The following is an 8,718-nucleotide window of genomic DNA, read 5'->3' as shown; positions in this document are numbered from 1 at the left end:
ATATTAACTTCTATTCTTCTTTACCTTCTACTGTATATGCCAGGCACTGAGGAGCTAGAGATACAAATGTAAGTAAGGCCTGGTTCTTATCCTCAAGACATTCACAGTCTAGAGCGGTGATCCTCAAAATGTGGTTCCTGATTACCAGCAGCAGATGGGAATTTGTTAGACGAATTCTCACACTCCATCCTGACTTCCTGAATCAGAAACTCTGGAGCCCAGCAATCTGTTTTAATAAGCCCTCCTGGGGATTCTGACCCTCACTCAGTTTGAGAGCCTCTGCTTTATAGTAGAGGAATACTTGTATCTTATATTGGCAGCAGGGGCTTAAAGTGTACAAAATGTTGCTGTATGTTTTTAATTCTTACAGCAGTCCTACAAAGGAGGAATGGTTATTTCCCCACTTTCAACCAAGGAATGGAAGATACTATAGCATAGTTTGCTCGTTCACTAACCAAACTGCATTTGTGCTTGTGTATTTATCCCCTCAGGGAAGGTGACCATCCAACAATTTAGACTAAATTTCATTGAGCCTAAACCAATTCTGATAATCCCAATCCCTTTTTAAGTGGTTGGTTTAGGAGTGGATTTGTGACCCAGTCTGACCAACAGAGATGAAGAAACTCTGTTGAAGAATTTCTAGGGATTTTCTCTCTTAAAAACACAACAAAACAAAACAGCACACAGACGAGATGGCCTTCTCCTGCGGGATGTGATACCAAGGGCAGCAGCAGCCATCTTATCACCATGAGGAAGGAAGCACAAGGCTCAGGCTGACATTCAGAGAATGTAGAGTAGGAAGATGAAAAGGCCCTTGTTGATATCATTGAGGGGTGGGATCAGGCAATACCATCCTATCATAGGACCTCCTGTATTATAACAAATTCTTCTTTTTGTTTAAGCCATTTTGAGTTCAGTTTTCTGTTCCTTGAAATGAAACATAACTTGATAAGTCCATGGAGAAAGATTGGCAACAGATAACAGAGCTATCTGAACTCATGATCTGAGCTTCTTAACTCCCATTCTTTTCATAATTTGACTTGTTGACAGATGATGCTTCTGATGGATGGGACAAACTAATACAATGCATATCTCATTTCACCCCACACCCTTTCCACCACCTACTCCTTCTGCTCTTTTTTTGAACTGAAACTCTAGGCTATCACATCTTTATCCCTAGTACCTAGCAACATGCTTGGCCCACAGTAAGTGGTAATGAATATTACTTTTGCTTTTTATTTTATACACACACACACACACACACACACACATAATTTTTATTGGTAGAGGGAATGGTCTCCTAATTGTGTGAAGAAATGAATGACCGCCTACTGAGGGGTTGATGGCATGTATACATTCAATATACTCCCGTCTATAAAAGTCAGTTTCATGTTAGTCTTACATGCCTTAAATCAGACTGTAAAATGCTAGAGTTCAGGGGAAGATATGCTGGAGAGGAGAGAGGCTTAAACTTTCCGAAGAATCACCGCCTACAAGGATAGAAAGGGACTTTGTGGTTACTGAGACTATTATTTCAGAAATAATGAAACTGAAGAACTCCTCTTCCTCTCCTTTCCCTTCTTATTCTAGCTTCTTTCTAAGTATGCATTTTCTTCAGTCTTCCTTTCTTAAATAGGATCAGCAAATGTTAGATTTGGAAAGGACCCTGTGAGTCATCTGGTCTACCCTCCTTGTTGGACTGATGCAGAAGCTGATGTCCAAAGAAGGGAAAGTGTTCAAGGACTTTGAACAGTTCTATCAGGTGAGCTGGGCAGTGAAGGGTAGATTTGGTGTCAGTCAGAAACTGGGGTGGCCGGGTGGGGAAGGGTTGTGCCCGTATCAGCTCTGCCATCATCATAAGTTGCACGATCTTGGCCATGTTACTCATCCTCTCTCCGTGCGTCAGTTTCCTTAACCAGAACATGGGTTGTAGCTGCTCATTGCATTGTTGTAGGAAATAGTGTACGGTGCAGGAAGTATGTTTAAAGCATTTGAAGAGCACATGGTCGGTAGCTGTTAGTCGTATAATAATATCTAATATGTGCTGATGAGGAGAATGGGATGATGACCTAAAAGAAAGACCTGGGATATGAATCCAAATTTCTCAGTTCTTGTTTATTTCTACTAACACCTTCCTTTCCCCCTCTTTTCTTTCTCATTTCCCTAGCCTGACATTTAAGTTTCATTTTTGTTTTCTATTTTATTATTGTTTGCAGTAGAAAGTGAATAGAAAGAAAGTCATAGAGAGAACATGGGCACTGGAATTAGACTGAGGTTGAGAGCTTATATTTGCTGAAGGTTAACTATGGAGCTTTGGTCAAACCCCTTACTAACCTGGGCTGTGCTTCTTTGGAAAGCAGAGACTCCATTATCCAGTTCCTAGTCCTGTGACAAAGTAACACTCCTTACATAGTTCAAGACGTGTTGATTTTTTCCCAAAAGCCATAGACCAGTAGCATGCAAAGTTTCGAAATCTTAACTGTATCTCCTCCAGGACACTCCCCAAATTGAATTGTGGCACTATTTACCTTAATGCGCCAAGTCCAAATTCAGTTAAATCCAGCCTGATCATTCAGTTAAGACTGAGGCTGATTGCTGACCTTGCAGAATCATGTGGTTAAGGCATGGCTGACAAAAAATGTAAAAATTTGACCACACTCGAGGCCACATTCATTGGGATCATGTTGTCCCCCAATCTAAAGGCTAGATTTGTCCCCAAAGATCCTTTTGCTTACACTAAAACAAATAGCACTTTAAAGTGAACTTTCTGTCAGCCAAATGAGGAGAGCTGCCAGTAAAGTTCCGGGCTGCTAAACTTGGTCCAATGAAGCAGCCTGGGGCAGAGGAAGGGCACTAAATGGGGAGCTGGGAGTCCCGGGTCCTTCTTTCATTCCACTGCCAACTCTCCGAGTGACTCTGGCCAAGTCTTCACTGACCTCTCTAGTTTCCTCACGACCGTTAAGGCCCTTCTTGTTTTCCACAGTGTTATTCCGCTGCTTAGTGAACTTCTTCAGCAACAGAACATGCCACCATACATCTTCCCTATTGGACATCTGCTTTTTATCCATGTCATATAACATAGTTCCCTACAACACCATGTCCTTTGTAGTACCAACTACAAAGTAGTTTTTAAAGTAGTCTCCATGCCCAGCATGGCACCCAATGCGGGACTCAAACCCACAATCCTGAGATCAAAAAGTGAGCCAAGATCAAGAGTCAAACGTTCCGCCAACTGAGCCACCCAGTTGCCCCATTGTGCCAAGTATCCTTTAGGCACTTTAATGGAATTGCAGAGGAACCTTGGAAGTGATATAGTTATCAGACGAGAAAACTGAAACCCAGAGAGGATAAGCAACCTCTACAAAGTCACACAGCTTTTTGGCAGCTGTTCTGACATCCGCCTTCCACCCTTGCAATGAGACAGTGGTTCCTGCACGATGATGCTTCCTTTTTCATCATATCATCATGGAATAAATGTTAAGAGTAACAGCTGTGTAGACCCAAGGCTTTATTTTCTTTATTATGACAACATGTCCCTGGGAAGAAAATATTTGTAGATCTAACTTTTGGATGTGAAGTAAGTGTCAAACTGAAATGTTATTGACTCAATGGTGCTTCCTACTCTGATAAATGTATCCAATATGTTCCCAGTGACTCATCTGCAGGGGGAATGTATCTTTTTTTCTTTTTCCCACACTGACATTTTTGTCCTTCTACACAGTGTTGCCCCTAAAATCTGCATTTATAGTATTATCGAACTTCACCCCCAAATTAATAATTTGATTGATTATTCAAAATCTCAAGCATCCTGACAGCCAGCAAGCAAGGGGGGAGGATATAATATGCAAACTGAAGATTTATCTTTGTTTTTCTTCCAACAAGTGAGCTCTCTCTGAGCCAGACAACTTATAGAAAAAATTATGAGAGGATGTTTTACTTAGTCACTATATCTGGAAGATCCCTAAAAGAAATGAAGGGTTTTTCTAAAACATAGTTTGGTCCTTAAAATAGTATTCTCCTTATAAGGAAAAAAAAATCAGAAAGGGGTTTGTAATGCAATAGTTTTGTTTTCAAAATGTCATAAAGAGATTCAGAAAGATCCCATACTGAATACTGTGAAATAAAATTAGCGATGCAATAAATGAAATGAGAGTTTTAAAATTAAAAATATGTTAAGGTGGGGGTGCCAGGGTGGTGCAGTCGGTTGAGCAACCTACTCTTGATTTCGGCTCAGCTTGTGATCTCAGGGCTCAGAGCAGTGAGATCAAGCCCTGCTTTAGGCTCTGCGCCCAGAGGGGAGTCTGCTAAAGATTCTCACTGCCTCACCTTCTGTCCCCCGCACCCCTCAGGTGTGCATGCACGCTCTCTCAAATAAATAAATAAATATTTTTAAAAATCTGTGACCCTTAAGTGGAAGACACTATGCTGGGAAGAAACATAGTGTACAAAAGACGAGGTCTGCTGACTTTAATTAGCCTCAGATATCCTTTTTCTAGAATGTATGACAGAAAACAAATCCCCTAGAACACATCTTTACAAGGACCTTTATAAGGTCCTTTATAACTGCTATGTATTTACAGAACTTCGAGTGCCAGAAGGCACACATACAAAAATAGGAACTCTCTCTCAATGTACATACATATGGAAAATATGAAAATAAATGAAAAGCAAAATAAATGTTTGCATTACCTTTGCAAGTGTCTTAGGTGTTGTTGAGACAGTAGATCCTAACTTCTAATACACAGCAGAATTCTATACCGCTATACACAGGTTCTCCAGAAATGTAGACATTTTGCAATTAGCACATACACCAGTGTTTTCACTTTAATGATAGATAAGTAACAAACAGAATTGCCAGCAATTCATTAGTTTTCAACACTACAAAAATCTCTGATGATACCTTTTTATGAATTTGACCTGAGGCTGCTCACTGGAGGGAACAGAAATTGCATCTGACACAGTAATGTGCTTTAACTCTAAAAGGTCTTAAAAGATAGGGAGTTCCCAAAATGAATAGGAAAAGGACTTCCCCTAAGAAGTGGTCAATTTTTTAAATTTAATCAATAGCATTTGGTTTAACACCAGTAGTTCTCAGACTTGGAGGCTCATTATAATCACCTGGAGAGTCTTTTCTATTCCCAGCCTGGGCTCTACCCCAAACCAATTAAACCAGAATCTCTAGGGGTGGGACTCAGGCATCTGTACGGTGTGATTACAATGTGCAGCCAAGCTTGAGAACCTCTGATCTATGATAAGCCATCCCTGATTACTGTATTATTGGCCTCAATTACTCACTCTGCTTTATTAGTGCTACACATTCACATCCTTGAGCTATTCTCTCCAGGGGCAAGGGTACTTCCCTATACCTTGACTTTGGATGTGGTCACGTGACTTGTTTTGGCCAATGGGATGTTAGCACATGTGGTATGCACAAAGGCTTGAAATGTACTTGGTTCAGGAGCTTGCTCTCTTGTGTACCTACCTGCCTTTGGCCATGAACAGAGCAGGCCTCTGTCAACTATGACCCAAATCCAGTCAGCTACCTGGAGCCAAGGCCAGCTGAACCCTAGTTTGCTTACAGACATAAAAATTGGAAACAAATGTTTGTTGCTGTACACCACTGAATTTTGGGATGGTTTGTTATGCAGCAGTTTTGTATAATAGGTAACTAAGATACCTAAAATAGAAAAAAAAAAATTATTTAGTGAGAAGTCCAACTACATTTTGGGGCCAACTACTTTTATTCTGGCATGAGAGAGAGGGACAATTCAGAACTATTTCTAAAGGAAAGTTTGACCCATAATATCTACTATGATGTAGCTTTTTGGAACAGTGCTACTGTCTTTGTCACCCCTCTGATCTGTTAAGCAGAAAATATTTCCTGCTGACTTCTTACTCAGTTTCACACAGGCCTTCCATCTAAATATCTATCTTCACCAGGGCAGAAACAGGCATTCTGAATCATCAGTGCCCCATGCTAGTTCAACAGCATTTTTTTTTAATTTTACTTTTTCTTTTTTCTTATTTTTAATTTTTAAATTTTAGCTTTATCCAATTTTTTTGGGAAAGAACAGAAAAACAGTCTCTATGTAACTACCACCCAAATATTGAGACAGGCATAGCTTAGTTGTGGTAAGTTTCCTTACTTGGGGCTGGGAAACTTGTCGTTGTGCTTTAGTTATAGGCCAAGTTAGGCACACAGGGGCATGGGTCTCTTCTCTCATAAGAGCCCTCCTTTAGGATTTATACTTGTTTATCTCTGTGCATTTATAATTCAGGTGGGCTTGAATTTAGGACAGTGGTCCTCAAATTGAGGGTGCATCAGAATCACAAGGATTCACAAGAATCACAAGAATCACATCTTAACCATAACCATAACCCATAACCACTTCCCAAATGTGTATCTTTAGTCCTGAAACAACCCATGAAATACCTTCTTTTCAAAAAGCTTTCCTTGATTTCTCCAATACTGCTTCTTTCTTCTGAAGTTCTAGGACTTTATCTTAATGTGTCCTAAGGCATTCAACACTTAATATCTAAAGTATAGATACTGATGGACTTGTCTTAGCTCCTCATAGAGGATGTACAATTCATCTGATTCATCTTAGAATCTCTTACAGCATTTTCCTAGCAGGTGCAAAATAAATTTTTATAGAATCAAATCCAATCTATGAGTGAATATTCATATGAGGGTGTCTTGGAAGTTCAAAAGATTAAAACTCGAAATGAAAAGCTGATACCATCAATATGATAACTGTTAGCTACATGTGGCTATTTAAGTTAATTGATCTTAAGTAAAATTAAAAATCCAGTTCCAAACTATAGTAATCAGGAAAGGATGGTATTGGCAAAGGAGTAGACAAATAGATCAATGGAACAAAATAGAGAGCCCAGAAATAAACCCACATAAATATAGTCAACTGATTGTTAACAAAGGAGCAAAGGCAATACAATAGGGAGAAGATAGTCTTTTCAATAAATGGTGCTGGAACAACTGGACATTTACATGGAAAAAAAATGAACCTAGACATAGACCATACAACCTTTCACAAAAATTAACTCAAAATGGATCATATGCTTAAGTGTATAACACAAAACTATCAAACTCCTAAAAGACAACAAGAGAAATCTAGATGGCTTTCAACATGGCGATGACTTTTTAGATACATCACAGGCATGAACCATGAAATAAATAGCTGATAATCTGGACATGATTAAAATGAAACATTTCTGCTCAACAAAGACAGTATCAAGAAAATGAGAAGACAAGCCACAGAATGGAAGAAAATATTGACAAAAGACATATGTGATAAAGAACTGTTTTCCAAAATATAAAAATAACACTTCAAATTCCACAATCAGAAAATTAAAAAACCCAATTTAAAAATGGGCAAAAGACCTGAACAGACAACTCACCAAAGAAGATATACAGATGGAAAATAAGCATATGTAAAAGTGCTCCATATCATATGTCATTAGGAAAATGCATGTTAAAACAACAATGATTACTACTATATGCCTGTTGGAATGGCCGAAATTCAAAACACCAACATTACCAAATGCTGGTGAGGATGTGGAGCAATGAGAACCCTCATTCACTGCTGGTGGGAATGCAAAATGGTGCAGCCTCTTTGGGAGGGCGTTTGTTAATCTCTTAAAGGAATTCAACCTACTCTCACTTTATAATCTAACAATCAGGCTCCTTGGTATTTACCCAAAGGAGTTGGAAGCTTGTGTCCACATAAAAACCTGCACATGGGTGTTTTTATAGCAGCTTTATTCAAATTGCTGAAACCTGAAAACAACCAAGATGCCCTTCAGTTGGTAAATAGATAAACTGTGGTATATCCAGACAATGGAATATTATTTTGTGCTAAAAAGTAATCAGCTATTAAGTTATGAAATGACTAGGAAGAAATTTACATGCATATTAAATACTAAGTGAAAGAAGGCCACCTGAAAAGACCATATTCTGTGTGATGTTCTGGAAAAAGCTGAACTATGGAGACAGTTTAATGAACTATGGAGACAGAACCATGGTTACAGGGTGCCTGGGTGGCTCAATCAGTTAAATGTCTGCCTTTGGCTCAGGTCATGATCCTGGAGTCCCAGGACTGAGCCCTGTGTCCCTCTCCCTCTGCCTGACCCTCGTGTTGTCTCTCTCTCTCTCAAATAAATAAATAAATAAATAAAATCTTTAAGGAAAAAAAAAATCAGTGGTTGCTAGGGGTCAGGGAGAGAGAGGGATGAAAAAGAGGAACACAGTATTTTCAGGGCAGTGAAACTCCTCTGTTTACTACTATAATGGCAGGTATAAATCATCATACATTTCTCAAAGGATGTACAACACCAAGAGTGAAGCTTAATGTAAACTATGGACTTTGGGTGTGTCAATATAAGTTCTTGAGTTGTAAAAAATGTACCACTATGGAGGGGGACAGTGAATGTATAGGGGCAGGAAGTATATGGGAAATCTCTGTACTTCCTCTTCAATTTTGCTGAACCTAAAACTGCTCTGGAAAGATCAAGTCTACATTAAAGTGAAGAAATCCAGTTTTTGGGCGCCTGGGTGGCTCAGTGGGTTAAGCCGCTGCCTTCGGCTCAGGTCATGATCTCAGGGTCCTGGGATCGAGTCCCGCATCGGGCTCTCTGCTCGGCAGGGAGCCTGCTTCCCTCTCTCTCTCTCTCTCTCTCTGCCTGCCTCTCTGCCTACTTGTT

This window comes from Mustela nigripes, chromosome 13 (assembly GCF_022355385.1).
Source record: "Mustela nigripes isolate SB6536 chromosome 13, MUSNIG.SB6536, whole genome shotgun sequence".
Lineage (NCBI taxonomy): Eukaryota > Metazoa > Chordata > Mammalia > Carnivora > Mustelidae > Mustela > Mustela nigripes.
Note: the sequence above shows the minus strand (reverse complement) of the source record.